The following is a 24,309-nucleotide window of genomic DNA, read 5'->3' on the forward strand; positions in this document are numbered from 1 at the left end:
ATTTTTATTATTATTGTAATTTTTTGTGTGTATGTAAAAAAAGGTCTTACTACGTAATCCTGGCTGGCCTAAAACTCACAGAGATCCTCCTGTCTCTGTCTTCTTTGCTGGGACTGAAAGTGCATGCTACCACCTGCTGCCCTCAAGTTTGCTGCACTGACTTTGTATCTTTTCTTTTAATTTATTTTTATTTTATGTGCTTGCATTGGCATTTTGCCTGCATGAGGGTGTCAGATCTTGGAATTACAGACAGTTGTGAGCTGCCATGTAGGTGCTGGGAATTGAACCCAGGTCCTCTGGAAGAGCAGTCAATGTTCTTATCCACTGAGTCATGTCTGTAGCCCCCTGACTTTGCATTTTGTTAAATAAGACTCATAGTCATTTGCCTCCTGAGTAAACCACTTGAGCTGACTCTGTCTCCCAAATGGATCATGTGATATGAAGCACGTTAACCAGTATCTCAAGAAAAGAATAGCAGGGCCGGGCGTTGGGGGCGCATGCCTTTAATCCCAGCACTCGTGAGGCAGAGGCAGGCGGATCTCTGTGAGTTCGAGGCCAGCCTGGTCTACAAAGCAAGTTCCAGGACAGCCTCCAAAACAATACAGAGAAACCCTGTCTCGAAAAACCAAAAAAAAAAAAAAAAAAAAAAATAGCAGGGCTGTTGAGATGTATGAAGACAATTTTAGGACAGGCGTGTGTGAGAGTGTGTATATTGCTGAGATCCAATAATCCTGGGATTCATGCATGCTAGACAAGTAGTTAACCACTGTACTGCCAGACCAAACAATGCTAATTAAAATGGCACACTTAGAGCGGGACATTGGTATCACAGGCCTTTAATCCCAACAGTCAGGAGGCAGAGGCAGGTGGATCTCTGTGTTTGAGGCCAGCCTGGTCTACACAGTGAGTTCTAGGACAGCCAGGGCTACACAGAGAAACCCTGTCTCAAGAAAAAATTGATGAAGCTAGGCTGTAGAGATGGCCCAGAAGTTAAGAGCACTGGGCGCTCTGCTCTTCTAGAGGTCCTGAGTTCCATACCCAGCAACCACATGATGGCTCACAACCATCTGTAATGAGATCTGGTGCCCTCTTCTGGTGTACAGGGATACACGCAGGCAAATCAATACAAATAACCTTGTGGGTTTTTTGTTTGTTTTGTTTTTGGTTTTGTTTGGGGTTTTTTGTTTTGTTTTGTTTGTTTGTTTTGCTTTTGGTTTTCCAGGCAGGGTTTCTCTGTGAAACAGTCCTGGCTGTCCTAGAACTCACTCTGTAGACCAGGCTGGCCTCAAACACACAGAAATCCACCTGCCTCTGCCTCTGCCTCCCAAGTGACGAATAAACTTTAAAACAAAAGCATAAAAACTGGTGAAGCCAGGTGTAGTGACACGTCTAGTAATCACAGCACTTGGGAGGTAGAAACAGGAGGCTTCAAAGTTTGAAGGCATCCTCAGCTCAGCAACTATACACCATGTTGGAGGCTAGCCTGGGCTACAACATACATATCCATTAAAAATGGAGGGATGAGTGGGCGGCGGTGGTGGTGCATGCCTTTGATCCCAGCACTCGGGAGGCAGAGGCAGGCGGATCTCTGTGAGTTCAAGGGCAGCCTGGTCTGCAGAGTGAGTTCCAGGACAGCCTCCAAAACAATACAGAGAAACCCTGTCTCGAAAAGCCAAAAAAAAAAAAAAAAAAGGATGGCAAATAGATAGATAGATAGATAGATGAGAGTAGAGATGGCTCAAGCCATAAAAGCTCTTGCCAGATATGCCAGGTGACCTGAATTTGATCTGGAATCCAAGTAAATGTAAAAGGAGAGGACTAGGGCTCAAGAGATGACTCAGAGGTTAAGAGCATTGGCTGTTCTTCCAGAAGACCTAGATTCAATTCCCAGCACCACACGATGGCTCACAACCATGTATAATGCAATCTGGTGCCCTCTTCTGGTGTGCAGAATGCATGCAGGCAGAACACCGTATACATAATAAATAAATAAATAAATAAATAAATAAATAAATAAATAAATAGATAGATAAATAGCCGGGCATTGGTGGCGCATGCCTTTAGTCCCAGCACTCGGGAGACAGAGGCAGGCAGATCTCTGGGTTCAAGGCCAGCCTGGTCTACAGGATAGCCAGGACTGTTGCGCAGAGAAACCATGTCTCGAAGGGGAAAAAACAAACAAACAAAGAAACAAACAAAAAGAACACTTAGAAGATTGCCAGGATTGGTGGCCGGTGGCACATACCTCTAAGCCTAGTACTTGGGAGGTATAGAGGCAGGAAGATCAGGCATTCAAGGCCAGCCTGGGCTACATGAGATCATCTCTCCAGACCCTCCACAGTGTTTCCTTTGCATTGGGCCTTTGCAATGAAGTCTTCTAGAGATGACACACCTACAGTGTGCAGAAGCAGATCGTGGTGGTGCACACCTGTAATCCAAGCACCCCGAGTCAGAGGCAGGAAAATCCGGAGTTCAAGGCTAACCTTGACTACACAATAAATTCAAGGTCAAACCCTGTCTCACAGAGCACATGGGAAGAGATGTGTGTGTCCTCTGCAAATACTAAGGAGTAAGCATCTGAGGCTTCTGGTATCTACAGGCGTCCTTAAACTAAACCCCCATGATTCCAGAGTGACCACTCTCATTTAAAGTGCCACTCCTGTTGCTCTTGGGGCTGATGGCAGATGCTGTCGAGAGCGCCAGGCTTAAGTGCCTACCAGCGGTGCAATGTTGATGACCTCTTCAGAAACAAGAAGGCCATGAATGTTGGCAGGAGCCCTGGAAAGAGGACTCAGGGATGGTTTTGCCCCTGCCCCACAGTACCACTGGGTACCTGACTGAAGATGGACCACGCTGCCTATTGGAGGCAGGGCAGGAGTGGGAGCGCTTGGGGAAACTCACAGCCATTCCTTGGCACCCTGCATGGGACTTCAGAATCCTTGCAGGAGAAAACGCAGGTACTGAATCATTCACAGACTGGACCCCAAATGTCAGCAACACCAGGGATCTGCCCCACTGCTGTCAGTAAATACTGCTTTCTTTTTGTCCTCAAGGGTATTTGATTCTGTTTACTCACAAGACTGAAGCCAGCTTTTCCCTTAATTGAAAGCTGTTATTCATTGTGTATATTAAATGAGAGAAAGAATATAAACAGGAAATGTTTTCCATAAAAGCGAAACGAGCTGCAAAGTGAACACAGCCAAGTCAGAAAAGCTACATAACAAGCCAGAGCAGAGTCCAGGACATTCTGGAAATGGCAAGACTATAGCGACAAAAGGGATAAATGGTTGAGCAAGGCTGCATGCCTACAATCCCAGTATTGGGAAGCAGAGACTGGAAGCTTCGGAACTCAAGGTCATCACACACACAGACACACACACACACAAATACACAGCCGAGCACAGTGGTGCACATCGTTAACCCCAGCAGTCGGGGCTACACACACACACACACACACACACACACACACACACACACACACACACACACACCGTTTGAATAAAGCAGAGCACAGGGCCAACATAGAGGAGCAGGGCTCCTGCTCTGCATCATGAGGAAAACATGACACAAATTTGACTGCATACACACAAAGTACACCACCAATAGGGACCCCATTGTAAGCGCTGGATTTGAGTGACTGAAATGACAACATGGGTCAAACTGAAGTAGCAAAAATCCCTCTGGGGTGGGGGCTGCTGCCCTGCAGGGAGCTGACTGAAGTCTCTACCTCAGGCTTACTTTCCTTGCAAACACAGGAAAACGAGGAAGCCAGCTTGGCTTGGAAGACACATGGCAGGCAGGAAGTGGAAGGAAGGAAGGAGGTCCCTGTTCTGGGTTGAGGTATCTATGAATTGCTGAGGACAGTGGGAGGAGCCTACGGTGGGCCGGCCCCCTTTCTTTCCTCCCGCCCCTCCCCTGTATCAGCCCCAATCTTCCCCCTGTCACTTCACCTCTGGCTCTTCCGGAACAACACCTTTTCTTCCCCTCTCCCAGATCCAAATCCTGAGCAAGGCGACATCAGTGGCCCTAAGCGTTAAGATATTGACCTGTCTCTGCTTCCACTGAGGGGAGAGATCCGAGCTGAGGCCAGGGACCCCGGGAAGTGAACATCTCTGGCCTGTGCGGTTCTGGGGACTTGCAGGAGTGCCACGGGGTAGCTGCAGGCCGGACTCTGCCTGCGTTCTGCCCTGTCTTCTCTCCTAGGAGCTGGGAGCCGGGATGGAGCAGCGAAAGCTAGCGGCCAGCCGGCCTCCCTGCTCACTCTTACATAAGAAGCAGCAAGCTCTCCTCTCCCCTCTCCTTACCGCCTTGCGGTAGTTTATTTCATTACTGGCCTGCCTGCATTTCTGCTCGGCCTTCCTGCACGCGGACTGCAGAACCAGAACACATGTCCCTGTGGAGAGGAATCTTTTGTGACAGGGCAGACCAGGATGTTCCTTCCTAGACTACCAGGCATGCTCTGCTCTGTTCCTCCCCTTCCTCTTCCAGCGTGCCCCCGCCCCTCTCTCCTCCACTCCAGGCTTCTGGAAGGAATGGATTTCCTGATTGAGAGTGGCTCGGAGGCCTGAAAACTCGAATCCAGCCTTTGCACACACTCCAAAGAGAAGGGATCCATTCGCCATCGCCACTCAGGTTCTACATGCGGTTCTTGTGGAGGGGGTAGGGGTGCCCTAGGCTGCGGCCTCTCTGAAAAGTGTCCCTCGGTTCATAGGTGCACACGGGGCATCCCCCTTGCCACTGGGTGCCATTTCCAGTCAGTTGTGATGGAAACCCAGAGGCCACTGGGAGGGGCAGAGTTCGCCCTTCCTAGACTCCACATTGCCTGGGTCACTGCTGGAAGAATACAGAGATGTCACAGGGCGATCTGATCTGGCCTCCAGGAGTTTTTTTTCCCCACCCCTGAGGAGTGAGGTAGAGTTTATGATCCAGGTACACACTTGGTCTGTGGTCCCCATGAGAAAAGTCTAGTCATTCAAGCAGAAAACCATAGTCAACCTTCAGGCAGGCCTGGGATTTGCACAGTGAGCAACTAGAGCAGGCCCATAGTAAGACCAGACAGCGTAGACAAGGTGTCCATTAAAGATTCAGGCAACACTCTGGCTAGCCCTGTTACCTGGCAGGATGCACTCAGGCAGCACTCTGGCCAGCCCAGAGCTCTATGAGAACCACGCAGGTGCAAAGGACCCCTTTAAAGGACTGACCCCTGCCTGCTTACGCTTTCTTTTTTTTCTTTTCTTTTCTTTTTTCTTTCTTTCTTTTTTTTTTTTTTTTTTTTTTTTTTTTTGGTTTTTCGAGACAGGGTTTCTCTGTGGTTTTGGAGCCTTTCCTGGAACTCACTCTGTAGACCAGGCTGGTCTCGAACTCAGAGATCCGCCTGCCTCTGCCTCCCGAATGCTGGGATTAAAGGCATGCGCCACCACCGCCCGGCTGCTTACGCTCTCTTACACTCATTCTTTTACTCTCCCTCCCTCCCTCTCTCTCTCTCTCTCTCTCACATCTCTCTCTCCTCTCTCTCTCTCATCTCTCTCTCTGCTCTGCACGGGTTGTTACCTCTCACCCCCTTTTCCCTCCCCGTCCACCAATAAACTCCATGTGGGATCGTAGAGTCACAGTTTGTGTCTCCTTACTGGGTAAACCTAGACATTTTAACAACAGTCGCTAGCATTTAAGGTGACACTTTTTTAAAAATGATTTTTAAAATTTTATTCTTATTTTTTATGTACATTGGTGTTTTGCCACGGAAGTGGGGTTACAGACAGCTGTAAGCTGCCATGTGGGTGCTGGGAATCGAACCTGGGTCCTACGGAAGAGCAGCCAGTGTTTTGTTATAATTGCTGTTGTTGTTTCATTTGTTTTTTGTTTGTTTGTTTGGTTTGGTTTTTCGAGAGAGGACAGGGTTTGTCTGTGTGTCAGCTCTGGCTGACCTGGAACTCGCTCTGTAGACCAGACGGGCATCACTGACATCCACCTGCCTCTGCCCCCTGAGTGCTGGGATTAAAGGTGTGCACCACACCCTCTGCCCCCACCACTTCCTACCTCCCAACCCCCTCAGCTCCCCACCCCCACCCCACACTTTCTGTCAGTGTTCTTAACTGCTGAACCATTCTCCAGACCCCAAGGCAAAGTTTTTGTTTTTTGTTTTTGTTTTGCAAGACAAGACATTTTAACACATACATACCACAACCCAGTCACGGACACCTGGAACTGGAGACCGGAAGTCCCTACCATGTTGGGAAACTGCCTAACCCGGGTGTGGAACTACATTAAGTCATGTTTTCAGATATATAAGGTGGACAGAGCTCTCCAGGGTTAGCCTCAGGTCACTCTGCTGGTTAATTTTTTGACAAGCCGACACAAGCTGGAGGCATCTGAGAAGACAGACTGTCGTTGTAGAAATGTCTCCATCAGTCGGGCCTGGACGCAAGTCTGTGGGGGCCTCTTCCTGATTAATGGCTGATGTGCAAGGGCCCAGCCCACCGTGTGTGGCCACCCGTGCACAGGTGGTTCTGGGTGTTATAAACAAGCAAAATTAGCACGCCATGAGATCACAGGCAGCACCCTCCGTGTTCTCGGCTTCAGTTCCCGCCTCCAGGTGCCTGCCTGGCCTCCCTCAGTTATGAACTGTAAACCATACAATTTTGAAATAAAACTGTTCTTCCCAAAGTTGCTTTCAGTCAAGATGGCTATCACAGCAATAGAAAACATGTCAAAATAGTCACTCTGAAAACTATTTGTATGAACGCCAGGGAGACCTGAAAAGTATTGTGGACATAAAAATGTGGGCCTCATGGGGGAGAATGTATTTCATTTTTTGTGAAGACAATTGAACACTTAGGAAATGTGTTAAATATCAAACTCCTTTTTATTTTTTCTTTTGTTTCTTTGAAACAAATTTGGCCCTGTAACCCAGGCTAGCCTTCATCTTTTGAGACTTGAAATCCTTTTGCCTTAGTGTCCCTGGTGCCTAAAGTGTGTATCTAAAGTTTCCTCATAGACTCTTTCAATTACCTCCCTTTTTTAAAAAAGAGGTTTAAGGCAGGTGTTGGTGGCGCTCGCTTTTAATCCCAGCACTTGGGAGGCAGAGGCAGGTGGATCTCTGTGAGTTCAAGACCAGTCTGGTCTACAAAGTGAGTTCCAGGACAGCCTTCAAAACCACAGAGAAACCCTGTCTTGAAAAAACAAAAAACAAAACAAACAAAAAAAAGAGGTTAATGGACTAATGGACTGGAGAGATGGCTCAGTGGTTAAGAGCACTGTCTGCTCTTCCAGAAGACACAGATTCAATTCCCAGCACCCACATGGCAGGTCATAACTGTCTACAACTGTAGTTACAGAGGATTCGACACCCTCACACAGACATACATGCAAATGAACATAAAATAAAAATATTTTTTTTGTTTTTTTTTTTTTGAGACAGGGTTTCTCTGTGTAGCTTTGTGGACCAGGCTGGTCTCAAACTCACAGAGATCCGCCTGCCCCTGCCTCCTGAGTGCCTACATGCGTGTGCCAGCAGTGCCCAACTGAACCCAGATCTCTTGCAAAAGCAGCCAGTGCTCCTAACTGCTGTGCCAGCTCTCCGTCCTCTGCCTCATTTCAGACAGTGTCTCTCGATGAACCTAGAACTCAATAATTAGTTCCTATGTTCGTCTCCTAGCTTTTCCTGTGGGTGATTAAACTTAAGTTCTCATGCTATGAGACAAACAGTATACTAACTTGAGCTATGGCTCTAGCGCCTCATCTTGAATTTCTGATCCCTCTGCCTTCCCAAATTGGGATTACAAGTGTGGGCCACCACATATGGTTTATGGGGTGCTGGGGGTTAAACCCAAGGCAGGACTTTGCTCAAGCTAGGCCTGTCACTCGACCAACTGAGTTACAGCCCCGTTTTGACTGGGATCCCTGTGGAGCTATGCAGGATAGCCTCACTGGGAGGAGCCAGGGGTACTCTCCGCTGACAGCCACACCCTGGGCTTTCTTATATAGTAACCAAACTTTTCTAAGAGAATCCACACCAAAGAATCAAGCTTCCAGCTGGGCGTTGGTGGCGCACGCCTTTAATTCCAGCACTTGGGAGGCAGAGGCAGGCGGATCTCTGTGAGTTCGAGACCAGCCTGGACTACAGAGCGAGTTCCAGGACAGCCTCCAAAGCCACAGAGAAACCCTGTCTCGAAAAAACCACAAAAAAAAAAAAAATCAAGCTTCCTGTTGATGGGGCTCCCTTCTGCTGGCCACAGGAAGTCAGTCCAGCCTGGGGAGGACAGCAGAAGAGACCTCAGGTCTACACGGGAGGAACTGGGAGGGAGACACATTGTAGGAGGTGTACTGAGGCTTGTTTCCATCAACATTACTTCTTTTGGGGGAAGGGGTGGATTTCAAGACAGGGTTTCAATGTATTGCTTTGGAGGCTGTCCTGGAACTTGCTCTGTAGACCAGGCTGGCCTCGAACTCACAGATCTCTGCCTCTGCCTCCCTAGTGCTGGGATTAGAGGCATGTGCCACCACCTCCCGGCCTAGACTTTTTTTTAAGATTATTTATTATGTTCTGCCTGCATGTATGCCTGTGGGCCAGAAGAGGGCACCAGATCTCATTACTGATGGTTGTGAGCCACCATAGAGTTGCAGGGAATTGAACTCAGGACCTTTGGAAAACAGGCAGTGCTCTTAACCTCTGAGCCATCTCTCCAGCCCCATCTAGACTTTTTTTTTTCTTTTTTTGGTTTTTTTTCGAGACAGGGTTTCTCTGTAGCTTTGGAGGCTGTCCTGGAACTCACTTTGTAGACCAGGCTGGCCTCGAACTCACAGAGATCCACCTGCCTCTGTCTCCCGAGTGCTGGGATCAAAGGCGTGTGCCACCAACGCCTGGCCCCGATCTAGACTTTTTAATGAGGAACACTCTGAATGCTTGATACTCACCATCAAGAAAATGTTTTTCTTTTCCTTTGTTTGACTTTTTTGAGAGAGATCTCTCTACATAGCCCTGACTGTCATGGAACTCACTTTGTAGACCAGACTGGCCTCGAACTCGCAGAGATCCTCCTGTTTCTTGGTCCTGAGATTAAAGATAGGTATCCACCACACCAGGCTAAGAAAATCCTTTTTTGTTTTGTTTTTTGAGATGGGATTTCTCTGTGTAGTTTTGGAACCTGTCCTAGAAGTAGTTCTTTATACCATACTTGCCTAGAACTCACAGAGATCTACCTACCTCTGCCTCCCGAGTGCTGGGACAAAAGGCACGTGCCACTGCTGCCTGACCAGCTAGGAAAATCTTTTTTTTAAAAAAGATTTATTTATTTATTACATATACAGTGTTCTGCCTACATGCCAGAAGAGGGCACCAGGTTGAATTGTAGATGGTTGTGAGCCACCATGTGGTTGCTGGGAATTGAACTCAGGACCCCTGGAAGAGCAATCAGTGCTCTTAACCTCTGAGCCATCTCTCCAGCCCCCAGTCTAGGAAAATCTTAATGCCAGTAAATGTTCCATAATTTTTATCATCTACCTACAGTTGGCAATGATAGAAATTCTATTTAGGGAATTTGTCAATTCTTCCTTTTGTTTGTTTGTTTATTGTGTGTGTGCATGATAAAGGGGCCTGTGTGCCTTGGCATATGAATGGAGGTAAGAGGCCAATCTAGTAGAGTTGGTTTTCTTTCTTTCTTTCTTTCTTTCTTTCTTTCTTTCTTTCTTTCTTTCTTTCTCTCTCTCTCTCTCTCTCTCTCTCTCTCTCTCTTCCTTCCTTCCTTCCTTTCTTTCTTTTTGTTGTTGTTGTTGGTGGTGATGGTTTTGGTTTCTCTGCTGTGCCCTCTGAAGCTGGTGGACATGCCTACTCCAGGGATCTTGTGTACATTATTTTTAGCCTCCTCTTTAGAAACAAAATAAAATTTGCCAGGCACATGGGAGGCAGAGGCAGCTGGATCTCTGTGAGTTCGAGGCCAGCCTGGTCTATAGAGTGAGTTCCAGGACAGCCAGGGCTACATAGAGAAACCCTGTTTTGAAAAACAAAAACTAAACAAATATTATTTCTTTTGAATGTATGAGTGTTTTTCCTACACATATGTTTATGCCCACAGAGGCTAGAAGACGGTGTTGGACCCTCAGCAACTGGACTCACTGATGGGTGTGAGCTGCCGAGTGGTGCCGGAGATGGAACCCAGGTCCCCTGCAAGAGCAAGTGCTCTAGAACACTTAAGCCATCTCTGAGTCATGCTTTATTGAGGATGTGAGCACTGATAGTGGTCCATGCCCCAGTGGACAACCATACACCCATGCACATGTGGGCAGTGCTAACTGGTCTTAGTGTGTTAGCAAAAACCAAAAGGAACATATGAAGTTGGGAAGACAATGTGGGGGAAGAAATTTGGAGAGAGGGAATGGGGTTAGATATGATCATGTTTCATTGTACACATCTATGACATTCTCAAAAAATGGGAAAAAAGCCGGGTGTTGGTGGCACATGCCTTTAATCCCAGCTCCCGGGAGGCAGAGGCAGGCGGATCTCCGTGAGTTCAAGGCCAGCCTGGTCTCCATAGTGAGTTCCAGGACAGCCTCCAGAACCACGGGGAAACCCTGTCTTGTAAAACTAAAAAAAAAAAAAGAAGAAGAAGAAGAAGAAAAAAATGATAGAGCTGGTGAGAAGAAAATTGTCACCAAGCCTGACAACCTGAATTTGAACCCAGGACCCACAGAGTCCTTTTGTTGATTTCTTTCCTTCTGATTGTTTACCGTTTATTATTATTATTATTTGGGTGTACCTGATTTGGAGGGAGGACACATATACGAGCACCTGTGTGTGGAGGTCAGAGAACAGCTGGCAGTGTCACAGAAAAGGACATGGAAGAAGGAAGCTTTTGCTTTTTGCTGCTGCCCTCACATTTGTTGGCACGTTCATCTGTCATGATGCTAAGGCATTACTTCTCTGGCTTCAGAACCTCCTTCTTCCAGATTCTGGCATATATTAAAGACCAGCTGAGATGTTCAGTCAACTACTGGATTCTTGGTCTTTCAGTCCGGAGACAGCCACTGTTGGACCACCCAGACCACAGTCTCCACAGTCTATAAGTCCTTCTACAAACCATCTTTTTATTTATATGTATAGATTCATTCTATTGGTTCTGTTCCTCTAGTGAACTCTGACCAATACAGCAGGGGTGATTTTTTTTTTTTTGAGACAGACAGGGTCTCTTGTAGCCCAGGCTTGTCTCTAACTCACTGTATAGCCATGTCGGTCTAGAACTTTCCACCCTCCATCTGCCTCAGCCTGACACCATCCTCATTGCCAAAACAGGGTCTCTGCCACCTATATTTATAGATACAGGAGCAGGCTCCATTCTGCAAAGTGTAGTACCTGGGCCAACAGCCCCAGGCATGGTGTTGCTCACCCAGTGGCGATTGAGTTGACACCCAATATAACACAATGCCCTCCCCATAAGTGAATCTGATGGCTAGACTCTCTGGCATGGCCTGAGGCCTACGGGGATGAATTCCCCTTTACTGGGCCCCATCTCATAAGAGTTTAGAAACCACCTACTAGGAGCCAGCCACCGAAGACTCTCCTCCCTTTGAGCAAGTTTCCTTTTGTTTGTTGCTTTGGTTTATTTTTGTGACACGGGGTCTAGCTATCTCAAACTCCTGCCTCAGCGTCCCAAGTGCTGGACAGATATCCTTACTATGAATTCCCTGTGGGAACACCAGACCTTGAGCAGAGACCCACTTCCCCTTCTGCCTGGGAGTAGGCAGCTGTAAGACAATGTTTAGTAAAAACATGTTTACTAAAAACGATACAATAAGTTCCTGGAAAAGGCCTTCCCACAGAAACCGCCCTGACCTCGACCTTGTCCAAAGACTAACTGCACCTTCAAAACCCACACACATCCACCTCTGGGGTCAGAGCAGAACCAGCCAGGGGAGAGGAGAGAGCAGAAGCTTCTCTGGTGGGAGCCTTTCTTAGGAGGTTTTCTTGAACCTTTTTGGAGCCTGTTTAAAGTTTTCTTTATATCGTTGAACGAGTCTCTGTGTTGTCAATCCCCGACACCCTCCGCACGTTCTCGGACACAGGCCGCGCAGCAGACGTAACAATTCCCCACTGTCCTGCCTCTCCCTAGCCTTCTCCAAACCTCTATCATTATGGAGGCAGGGCTTCAATGTCAATAAAGGAGTGGGCGCCTTATAAATTCCTGGACAACATCTCCATAGTAAAGGCCAACCTCGCAGCTATTGGCTCATGTGGCCATCGGCCCACGAATCCCAGTAAGCAGCACAGGGGTTCGGAGGGTGCCATTAATGGAGGCCGCCAGTAGGCTCTTGAAGACCATCGTAGCCAGCCAGGGTGTGTCAAAGGAACTCATTGCTCCCAGGAGGACCAGGGAACTGAGCTGTAGGCACAGATGCTGACTAAACAGGGATGTGGAGGCAGAGGGATCACTACAGGTTTAAGGCTAGCCTGGTCTACATAGTGAGTTCTAGTTCAGCCAGGACTACATAGTAGGATCCTGTCTCAGGGTTGTAAAGGGGTGTCTTCTGAGCCAAACTGCCACCATCTTCATCAGATCATCTGGGCTTGTTGGCAACTGTTGCAGTTCCCTCACAGGAAGGGCAGGTAGGGCTAGAGGGCCCTCACCTTGCTATCCACTCTTCCTAACCAGTTGTATGCAATTCTACCCTAATTGCATGGTGTCTCAGGGAGGGGGTAGAGGATGCAGATGGGGAAGGACTAGAGAACCGACCTCCATCTACAACCCATGATGGAGTCATCATCATCTATATAGGATGCAGTCCTTCCATTGTGGTTGTCTGTAACCCCTCACCTACTGCTCAGTAAGTGTAATAAATTCATTGATTGCCAGGATGAACTTTGGTAGCATCCCACATCAGTTTGTACCTGAGAGCCTTGGAGAAGGGGTAGATGTTGTTTTTGTGTCCCTCAGAGAAGAAATGCTAACAACCATCAAGATGGAAAAAAAAAGTGCTGACAGCTTGATTGTCCTGAATTCAGTTCCTAGCATCTGCATGGTGGCTCACACCATAGGACCTGATGCCCTCTTCTGGCATGCAGGTATGCACGCAAAGCACCCATCTATAAAATATAAATAAGCAAAATTCAAAATAATAATTGTGGGGAGCCGCCCCCACATTCTCCGTTACAAGATGGCGCTGACATCTGTTGTCAGTTGGAGTAAACAACCTTGGTGCGCACGTGCCTGCTACTTTTCTATCCCTTACTCTCTGCCTCTCCCGTGGCGTCATATGGGCTGACGAGCAGGAGCCAGTCAGGAGATGACACGTCCGAGGCGGGGACTGCTGAGCTATATAAGGGTTGGGCTTTTTGCTCCCCGGGTCTGTAAGCTTATGCTCTCCCTCTCAAGACGCATTAAAGCTGTTCTGCAGAAGGATCCTAAGTGTGCCGCGTCGTTCTTGCTGGCGAGACGGTAGCGCGGGACATCTGGTGCCGAAACCCGGGAACTCAGACCTCATCATCGTCAGCACCATCGGAGACCCCTTGGATTCAAGGAGGATTCAGAACTGCAGGTAACTACGCTCGGAGAGGTATGCTATTCTGGGACTTTGGATTGGAGCCTCTGTTACAATTGTTACATCGTTACAATTGTTAGGAATAGCGGCAGTGCCTGACTGTGTGCTTTAGTCTCTTGTAGATAAAAGAGCTGCGCGCGGTCGTTACTTTTGTTTCATTTGAGCCGCAGGTGTTTATTTTTATCATGGCTCCTCTCAATCCGTCTAGCATATCGTCTAGCATATCAGAAACCAAGCGTAGTGAGAGGTTAGGTGCACGTAAAAAGAAACCGGTTGTAACTAAGAAAGATAACCCCCCCGGTAAATTTAAGGATAAGGGGGAGCCCTTACAGTCCCCAAGAGGGACATTAGAAGATAAACAAAAAAGGGGAGAAGGCTTATACCCTTTTCAGGAACTGGAAGCTTGCACAAATGCAAGTCACACATACTGTATACAGGCCTGCCCTACAATCCTCAGGGACAAGGCATCGTGGAGCGAGCACATCCCACACTTAAGTCTTACCTAATAAAACAAAAAAGGGGGAATATGAAGGAGTTGCCCCCAACACCAAGAGTGGCTATTGCCATGGCATTGTTTACTATGAATTTTTTAAAATCTGGATGATAAGGGTCAAAATGCAGCAACAAGGCATTGCTCGGATCTGCAAAGACCCAAAGAATTTGTAAAATGGAAAGATGTGCTAACTAATGAATGGAAAGGCCCGGATCCTATTCTAATAAGATCCAGGGGAGCTGTTTGTGTTTTTCCACAGAATGAAGAAAATCCCTTTTGGGTCCCAGAACGACTCACCAGAACCGTTATGGAACAAAAGGATGGCGAGACATATTTCCGTGACAAAGAGGAACAACTTGACATTGATGGCACTAATTGCAATGAATTGGACCTATGAATTTGAGTTGACCTGTCCTTCATGGAGGGATTGTCTTCGTGGATTTCTTCAGCTGTTTCATATTTCAAAGAATGGGTGAGGGTGGGATTGTTTGGAGCAGTCCTATGCTGCGGAATAGTGTTTATTCTCTGGCTGGTCTGCAAGCTCAGAACCCAAAACAAAAGAGATAAGATGGTCATAGCACAAGCACTGGCTGCGCTCGAGCAAGGGGCGTCAACCGATATCTGGTTGACTATGCTTAAGCAATAGGCTGCCGACTGAACAGCTCCTGCACACCCGGAACTTAGGTTCATTGCACAGGGTAGAGTGTTTAGTCTGGCCTCCCAAGAGGGGTGTTGAGCAAAGGCATCGCACAGAGAGATATTTTCCTCTGAGAGACATGTTGTCCTGCATAAGGGTTACCTGCTGTATTTTTTCCCTTTTCCCAGAAAAAGGCAGAGGACAGGTCGGAAGCATCCCGGATTTTGATGAATCTAGGGATAGGTTTCGTACACGTCTCACTAATTTTGTTCTTTGGGAAGTTCAATCACTGTCTCTACCCTCTAATGTCCTGGGAGAGCCTGTTTGCTATTAAAACAAAAAGGGGGAGATGTGGGGAGCCGCCCCCACATTCTCCGTTACAAGATGGCGCCGACATCTGTTGTCAGTTGGAGTAAACAACCTTGGTGCGCACGTGCCTGCTACTTTTCTATCCCTTACTCTCTGCCTCTCCCGTGGCGTCATATGGGCTGACGAGCAGGAGCCAGTCAGGAGATGACACGTCCGAGGCGGGGACTGCTGAGCTATATAAGGGTTGGGCTTTTTGCTCCCCGGGTCTGTAAGCTTATGCTCTCCCTCTCAAGACGCATTAAAGCTGTTCTGCAGAAGGATCCTAAGTGTGCCGCGTCGTTCTTGCTGGCGAGACGGTAGCGCGGGACAAATAATAATAATAGTGCTGGCACAGTGATGAAGACATGAGTTTGATTTCTAGGATTCACATGGCAGCTCATAATCATCTGGAACTCCAGTTCCCCCCCAGCTACAGGGAATCTGACTCCCTCTTCTGTCCTCCACAGGGAACCAAGAACACATGGTTCACAGGCAAAGCACATGTAAAATAAATCTTTACAGAGTTTCTCTGTGTAGCTTTGTCTGTCCTAGAACTCACTCTAAAGATTAGACTGGCCTAGAACTCAGAGATCTGTTTGCCTCTGCCTCCCGAGTGCTGGGATCATAAGTGTGTATCACCATGCCCAGCTGTAAAAATAAGCAAGTCTACCCAGGCGGTGGTGGCGCACGCCTTTAATCCCAGCACTCGTGAGGCAGAGGTAGGCAGATCTCTGAGTTCGAGACCAGCCTGGTCTACCGAGTGAGTTCCAGGACATGGTCCAAAAAACAATACAGAGAAACCCTGTCTCGAAAAACCAAAAAAAAAAAAAAAAACCAAGTCTGCCCTGGTCAGCAGGGCACTACGAGGGTTGAGCCCGGAACCTGGAATGAAAGGGACAAGAGACATGAGAGATGGACAGCAAGACAGACTTTCCAATCAAGCCGTGAGGTTTTATTTTCCTTAGGTGCGGTTAGGGAGGGAATGGGGGGGTCGTTGTCTGGTAACCGAACCAAGGAGTGTTGTTGGTCTTGTACCAAGGATTTTTCTTAGTCACAGACTGAGGGTTGTTGATAGTCACAGAGCACCACTGATGCTGAGCAGCAGGAATGGAGATGGAGATAAGCAAGGTGTCAGTAGGGTAAAGTCACAGGGTGAGGGGTTGCTAAATAACCTAATTGCAGGAAGAAGGGGTGTTAAGTAATCTAACTGCAGATTGCTCTCAGCTGTTCCTGTGAGCCCAGGTTCTTCTATTAGGAGTTCACTCAGTTACCACAGGATATTCTTTCTCTAAGCTGTCTTCCTGTGGGGGAAGGCTGAATGGGCTGTTTGCATGGGCTCTTGTCAGCTTTAAAGTTTATATAACAATTGCTCCTGGCAAGCCTTTAAAAAATAAGATAAAAAGTCAGGTGGTGGTGATGCATGCCTTTAATCCCAGCACTCAAGAGGCAGAGGCAGGCAGATCTCTGTGAGTTCGAGGCCAGCCTGGTGTGGCTTTCAGGCCAGCCAGGATTCCATATGAGACCTTGTGTAGGCAGATTTTTTTTGTCCCAACAGCCCACTCCCCAGTAACCACAAAGAGGCTTAATATTAATTACAAATGATTGGCCAATAGCTGAGGCTTGTTACTAGCTAACTCTCTTGAAATTAACCTGTACTTGGGCTTAGAGAGATGGCTCAGTGATTAAGAGCACTGCCTGCTCTCCCAAGTGGTCCTGAGTTTGATCCCCAGTAACCACATGGTGGCTCACAACCATCTGTAATGAGATCTGGTGCCCTCCTCTGGCCTGCAGACGTACACGCAGTCAGAACATAATACATCTTTTTAAAAAATTAACCCATATTTCTTATCTACATTCTGTCACATGGCTGTACCTTCTCTCAACAGGGCACATTCATCTTACTTATCTCTGGGTCTCCCAAAACTCCTGAGAATCTGTCCTTCCTCCCAACATCCTCTGTCTGGCTATCCTGCCTATACCTTCTGCTCAGCTATTGGCCAATCAGCTTTTTATTAACAATGAGAGCAACACATCTTCACAGTGTACAGGATTGTTTCATAGCAACTCTGCCGCAAAAAGAGGCTTGTTTTTAATTGTTTTTATTTATGTGCTGTATGTGTGTCCAAGGAGCATGCAGGTCCCTGGGAGAGGTCATCTGATCCTTTGGAAATGGAGCTGTAGGCAGGAGGTTGTGAGACACCTGATGTGGGTGCTGGGAACTGAACTCAGGTCCTGGAAGATCAGGAAGCCCTCTTAACCACTGGGCCACCTCTCCAGCTCTAACTCAGGGGGAAACTTTCAAACATGGATGTTGCCAGCAAAGATTCTGGAGAAGCCTAAGAAGTCTTGGAGGCGTCATTGTTGTAGTATTTTGATGTTAGAATTCAGTCCAATGGATGCACGTGAGTGAGAGGCTTATAGGCTGAGAACTTCTGATGGGTTTTGGAGAGGGGTGTGTTTAAAGAAAGGATAGATCGCCGGGTGGTGGTGGTGCATGCCTTTAATCCCAGCACTCGAGAGGCAGAGGCAGGCGGATCTCTGTGAGTTCGAGGCCAGCCTGGTCTACAGAGTCAGTGCCAGCACGGTCAGGGCTGTTACACTGAAAAACCCTGTCTGGAAACAAAACAAGCTGCCAAACCTGACAACCTCCTGAGTTTGCTCCCGGAATCCGCGTGGTGGAGGGAGAAGACTGACTCCTGCTGTGGCATGTTTGTGCATTTAAACGTTTGCATATGCACACAGAGATATGGGGGGGCAGAAGAGATACATGTCTTAAAAAATGGCTGAAAAGGCTGGTTATCTGACTCAGTTGGTGGAGTGCCTGGTTCCATCCCGCACCACATAAAACAGTGCATGGATGTGCATGCTTAGGACACCAGCACGGCGAAAGTAGAGGATCAGGACATCAGGGCCAGCTTAAACTGCAGGACATTCTGCTTCAAACAAAACAAAACAAGGTCCGAATTCAAGGACTGATCTTTTGCAGTACTGCACATGGACTCTGTCTCCTGCATAACAGTCTAGTGTTCCACCACTAAACTAGAGCCACACCCCAGGGACCAAATTATCAATATTCCTTTACCAGTTTGACTTGACCTTGCTGTAGAGGTGTCTCATGGGAGTTCCGCTATTTTGTCAATGTCAATATTTTAATCAAATCACTATGAAATGAAAATTTTTCCATTCTTCTATCGGCTAAACTATTAAACAACCCAAGAGGCCTATATATATTACCTCTATTTAAACTGGTGTTCTTTGCAGGGAGTGGTGGTGCATGCCTTTAGTTCTCAGAGGTAGGTGGATCTCTGGGAGTTCAGCGTGACTACATAGGAAGACCCCTCCCCCCCTCTCTCTCTCACACACACACACACACACACACACACACACACACACACACACACCTTGTTTTGGTGTGATCAAAAAAATCCAATTGTCACAATTCATTTTTTAAATGTAGTCTCTTTGGACAAGTTACAGAAATATTTGCAAACTCCTCAAGTGTGGGAGTGTGGAGCGGGCAGATCTCTGGCAGCAGGCTGGCCTGGGTTAAGCAGCAAGACCTTGTGTGAGGAGAAGAGAAAGTATGAGGCTGGCAAGATGGCTCAGCAGGTGGGGCAAGCTGCGCTCAGTGCCCAGGAGTCACATGGTAGAAGCCGAGAACCTACCTGCCAAGTTGCCCTCTGACCCCTACCAGCTGGCTCTATGGCATGGTGCACATTCGCCCAAAGGAAATAGATGTAAGTTTTCAAAAAGAAAGAAAAGAAAAAAGAGGAAAAACTGTCCCCAAAAATCAAAGGAAAGGAGAAAAGAACGAAAGAAAGTTAGGTATAAGCACACTAGGGAGGCAGAGCCAGTACTGCCACAAGTTCAAGTTTAGCCAGGACTACATAGCAAGACTCTGTCTCACTACCACAAAGAGAGAGAGAGACAGAGACAGAGACAGAGACACAGAGAGAGACAGAGACAGAGAGACAGACAGAGACAGAGACAGACGACAGAGAGAAAGAGAGAGAGAGACAGAGAGAGAGACAGAAACAGAGACAGACGACAGAGACAGAGAGAGAGACAGAAACACAGAGAGTGAGAATATGAGAATTTCATTGCATGGCCAGTTGCTATTATATCTATTGTATTGTTGACTTGTGTTGTGTGAGAGACTTCTCCTGGGGAAACCACACACACACACACACACACACACACACACACACACACACACACACACTCTCTAGACAGGGAACCCATGGAAGACCAAAGTAACTATTGCACCAGAGCCCAGCTTGATGAACTAAAGACTTTTACTGGGGGATAACAGGAGGGTAATGGGTTACTTACAGGAGCAGGGGTGACTCAAAAGTAGCTGTATTACAGAAAAGCACTCCCCAACACGAGTGACAACTCCTGAAAGGTGTAGCCCTGAAGGTCTCTGCACAATTGGACAATTGGATAGGTCTGAGAGATTGTCCTTTGGCAACCGGTCAGAGTTATCCAGCCCACAGCAGTTGACGGCTCCTAAAAGCTGAGGCAGGCCGGGCATTAGTGGGGCTCGCCTTTAATCCCAGCACTTGGGAGGCAGAGGCAAGGGGATCTCTGTGAGTTCGAGACCAGCCTGGTCTACAAGAGCTAGTTCCAGGACAGTCTCCAAAGCCACAGAGAAATCCTGTCTTGAAAAATCAATCAATCAATCAATCAATCAATCAATCAATCAATAAATGCTGAGGCAGGAAGGCCTTCTAGAACCTTGCAAGTTTTAGCTTTCTCAGCATGTGCAGTGTGTTCACCTTCCAAGTTTCCTACCCCTTCTGGAAGGAATGTTTCCTAACCCTTTGTGTTAGGGATTTGTTTGTTTAATTTTTGTTTTATGTGTATGTGTGTCCCTGCTACCAATGGATTCCCTGAAACTGGAGTCAAAGGTGCCATGTGGGTGCTGGGACTTAAACCTGGGTCCTTTGCAACCATTGATGAACTAGCCTGCCTCCATCTTAGGCCTGAAAACCATCTTATAACAAAAAGGAACTAGGTACATTCCTGTTTATGACTAAACCTCTGTTTCTCAAGGATTGAGCTGTGAATCATTTGGAACCTTAGCTACAAATGGTTCTGTACTGCCTGTGCCAGGAAATGGCAATTGTGCTTTTGCCCCCAAAAGTTGTTATGACCACGTTGAAACCCACCCTTTGTTTCAAAAGATTACTATGACCACCTGTTGCCATGACTACCTTGTTATGACCAGCTTGCAATCATGCCTGTTTCAGAAGGTCCTTATGACTAACTAGTTACACTTTTGTTCTGCTCCTGTACCACCACCTATTTGCCTGCTAAATCCCCCCATTTGGAAACTCCTTCCCCTGAGCCAGAAAAACCTTGTCTTCCTCAGATCCAAGGCTGACCTTATGAAACCTGCCTGAGGGGGAAGGCAGGCCTTGTACACAAATTTTTTAAAAAAAGCTTGTAGCTGGGCAGTGGTGGTGCTCACCTTTAATCCCAGCACTCGGGAGGCAGAGACAGGTGGATGGAGAAACCCTGCCTCGAAAAACAAAAACAACAAAACAAAACAAAAAAGAATATAACCAACGCAATCCCAGCCCTCAGAAGCCTCTGAGGTAAGACAATGGTGAAATCCAGGCTATCTTGGGTTACATAGTGAGACCTAAGGCTGTAGAGATAGTGTTAATCCCAAAGATTCCAGAAGAATGACCACCAATCCAAATCGTCATGGTCAAATAAGTTAAAGCAAGGTTTTTGTTTTGTTTTTTGAGACAGGGTTTTTCTGTATAGCCCTGGGTGTCCTGGAACTCTCTCTGTAGACCAGGCTGGCCTCGAACTCACAGTGATCCGCCTGCCTCTGCCTCCCGGGTGCTGGGATTAAAGGCGTGCGCCACCACCACCTGGCGAACTTTTTCTTTTTCTTATGTGGATGGGTGTTTTGCCTGTATGTGTATGTGTGCACTCTGTGCGTGCAGATCTTGAGGAGGTCAGAAGAGGCCACTGGATCCCCTGGAACTGGAGTTACAGGTAGTTGTCAGCCACCATGTGTGGCCCAGGAATTGAACCAAGTCCTGGGGAAGAGCAATTAGTACTCTAAACCCCCCAGCCATCTATCTGTCCCTGCTCACACAGTTTCATAGCTAACCGATGGGATAATTTCCCACCGACCATCTCTCGGCTTTGCACATTTGAAACCGATTTTTCTCCTCCACCACCCACTTCCCAGCTGCTAGAGTGTGCGCTACCAGGTGGGCAGGAAGACATTTCTTGGAAGTCACTCCTGTCCCAGGATGGCCAGTAATTCCTATATATGGAAACATAATGGCCCATTAAAGTCATACTCACAGTGTCTCCAACTTAACTTCTCCGGATTCAGTAGTCCCTTAGCCTGGGGGAGTGGGACAAAAGGAGAATCGTAAGAGACGGCAGGCGGTGTTTTGTTTTTAAACTAGCTATGTTGTCCAGGCTGGCCTCAAAACCAGGGTGAACCTCCTGCCCATGAAGTGTTGGGATTACAGATGTGCGCTAGCCACCATCATACCATTCCCTTTCCCCAGTTCACACGAATTATGACAATAGCGTTCATTTCTGGGTTCACTCCAAGGATTTCCAGCAAACAAGGAGCCTGCTGCTTGAGCATTCGCCCCGGATTCCTGCTCTGGGCATGCATGAGCGTGAAAGGTTTGGCTGTTTTTTTGACTTCTGACTAACAAAGAGCAGGGAAACGGGGAAGGGGGGGCAGTAGAATTTGAGAGACCAAGGTACAATGTGCTTGCATCTGCGCAGCCGCTTCAGCTCCCCTCCCCCACTCGGCGCGCCCTCGAGCCCACCCCTCCTCCATCGTGGTTCATGTTACCCTGGGGCCAGTAGAGGGTAGTAGAGCCTTTTGTCTAGCGAGGCAAGGCTCATTTTCTGGGTTGCCAAGGGGACTTCCGAACCTCGCTCACGTACGCTTCCGGTGACACCATCCATCTGTAACAACAAAAAGTGTACCTGCTTGGCCTAGCACAGAGCCGCGGAGTCCTGACGGATGCTTCTCTGTTAAAGATCAGCTTCACAGGAAAGTGTCGCGTACTTGCCACCCCAATGGGCAAAGGTCTACGTGACTGTGGGGCCAGGCTCCTGAAGCTCAGAGCTGGCGGACGTCACAGCCACTGTGTATCCATAACTAGTCGTCGCCATTGAGCACATACACAAAATACTGTGGGCTCGGAGGTCTCCGTTGGTCACCGAATTTCTAGTTGCCTATTCAGAGACTTTGCAAAGCTGGCGGCAGGGGGTGCCTCAGAAAGGCTGCCTTTTGTAAAAGAAATCTGCAAGTATCTGCATCCGCAAGGCGATGAGCCAAAGCCCTGGGGACTTCTCTGCTCTGCTCTGAAAAGGAGGTGGGGGGTCTGACATTTGGCGCCGACCCAAGGGAGCACAGGTGGCAGTTTCCTGAGAGACTGCATCTGCATCACAAGGCGGCCCGGCCGGCTCCAGGCAGCTTTCTCTTTCCTTCTTCAGGCCCCGGAAGCCCAATCCCTAAACCCTGCCTGCCCGCGCTTCACGGTATCTTTCTAAACTCTGAATAGTGTCCCCCCCAAAAAATATAGCTTCTTGTATTCCTTTTTGTTACTTCTTTTGTTGGAAACAGAGTCCCATGAGCCCAAATTGGCTTGGAACTACAGAGCCCATACCGGCCTTGGGTAATCCTTCAGGGTTAGGATTACAGGCCTGTCTATTAGGTTTCTCTCTCCCCCAACCAACCCCTCCCCTCTTCTCTCTCTGCACCCCCCTCTCTCTGTCCACTGCCTGGAGAGTGGGGGTCGAATTTAGGCCTTTGAGCATGCTGGAAAAGCTCTCTGCCAATGAGCTGTGTCTTCAGCCCAGAAAGAAATCTATTTCAATGCTGCGTTATCGCTTTAAGATTTGATTGATTTTTTAAAAAATATTTTGGTTTTGTTTTTTCAAGACAGGATTCTCTGTGGCTTTGGAGGCTGTCCTGGAACTAGCTCTTGTAGACCAGGCTGGTCTTGAACTCACAGAGATCCACCTGCCTCTGCCTCCCGAGTGCTGGGATTAAAGGCGTGTGCCACCAACGCCCGGCTGATTTTTTAAAATTTTTATCTATTTATTTGTGTGTGTGTGTTTGTTTGTGTGTGTGTGTGTGTTTGTTTGTGTGTGTGTGTGTGTGTGTGTGAGACAAGGTCTCACTCTGTAGCTAGCCCAGCCCCCAAACTCCAGGTGATCCCCTGACTTTATCTAAAAAAGTACACTTAGTCTTTTATTGATCATCGTTTTGACTGGACAAAATCCCCAAAGATTCTATTGAAGTGTAGGGAACAGACCAGTCCAGACCCGTTCCAAACCTGGAGTTCAAACACATAATCCTCATGCAAAGCCTTCCATTGTGAATACCTTTGATGGGGGAGGGGGTCTCACTTTCTCCTTTGTGAATAATTTTGGTTCAGGAGAGTCACCCCGGAATCAAAGTATTCACAGGGGTTGTCTGACTACTCAAATTTGTCAGCCCCTGTCCTGGCACAGCGACCATCTGGGAGCACCACTCCAATGAAGCCAGATCCACAAGAAAAACTTCAAGTATGAGCCGGAATGAAACAGCTAGTGAGTTTGTTTGTTAATTATTTAGGGCCCGAAAAAAGAAAAAAAAAGATGATTTGGGGGAAGACATACGGGAAAAGAACAATCGACCATCCCTGACTGCTCCCACCCAAGGATGTCATTTACAACAAAGTTTAAAGATTAAGAAAGCTTATACATAAGTAACATTGAAGTTATGGAAGGGCTGGAGAAATGACTCAGGTTAAAAATGGATGCTGCTCTTGCAAAAGACCCAAGTTCAGTCCCCAACATCCATGTCAGGTGGCTCACAACCACCTGTAGTCTTGTCTTCATGGGCACCTGAACTCATGTGTGTGCGCACGACAGTACAGTTCCACACTTAAAAATAAAAAAAATAAAGATTTCTTAAAATTATGTTAAAAATATGAGCTAGTTTACTCTTTTCTTACTGGTTTTTGGAGTCAGCGTTTCTCTGTGTATCCCTGGCTATAAACCTGGAACTCACGCTGTAGACCAGGCTGGCCTGTGCCTCCTGCCTCTGTGCTGGGATTAAAGGCGAGCGCCACCACCGCCCAGCTAGCCCTGGAAATTCTTTAACTATAAGTGGGACTAGAGAGATGACTCCACAGTTTAGAGAGCTTGCTGCTCTTTTGGAAGCCCTGGGCTGTTTGCCAGTACCCATGTCAGGCTGCTCCCAAGAGTCTGTAATTTCAGTTCCAGGGGCTCCAATGCCCCCTTCTGGCCTCTAAGGGCA

At 47.6% G+C, this 24,309-nt stretch overlaps 1 long non-coding RNA gene across 1 annotated transcript; it reads right to left on the reverse strand.

The window, feature by feature from the left end:
• Positions 1-15,935: 15,935 nt before the first annotated feature.
• On the reverse strand, positions 15,936-22,679 carry LOC110342837. The gene is made up of 3 exons (XR_002384999.2): positions 21,984-22,679; positions 21,336-21,378; positions 15,936-16,099 (listed from the first exon to the last, which is right to left on the reverse strand). It is a non-coding gene; the product is annotated as an uncharacterized LOC110342837 (long non-coding RNA).
• Between the last annotated feature and the right edge of the window lie 1,630 nt (positions 22,680-24,309).

The sequence above is a fragment of the Mesocricetus auratus genome, unplaced genomic scaffold (genome assembly GCF_017639785.1).
Source record: "Mesocricetus auratus isolate SY011 unplaced genomic scaffold, BCM_Maur_2.0 Super-Scaffold_100033, whole genome shotgun sequence".
Lineage (NCBI taxonomy): Eukaryota > Metazoa > Chordata > Mammalia > Rodentia > Cricetidae > Mesocricetus > Mesocricetus auratus.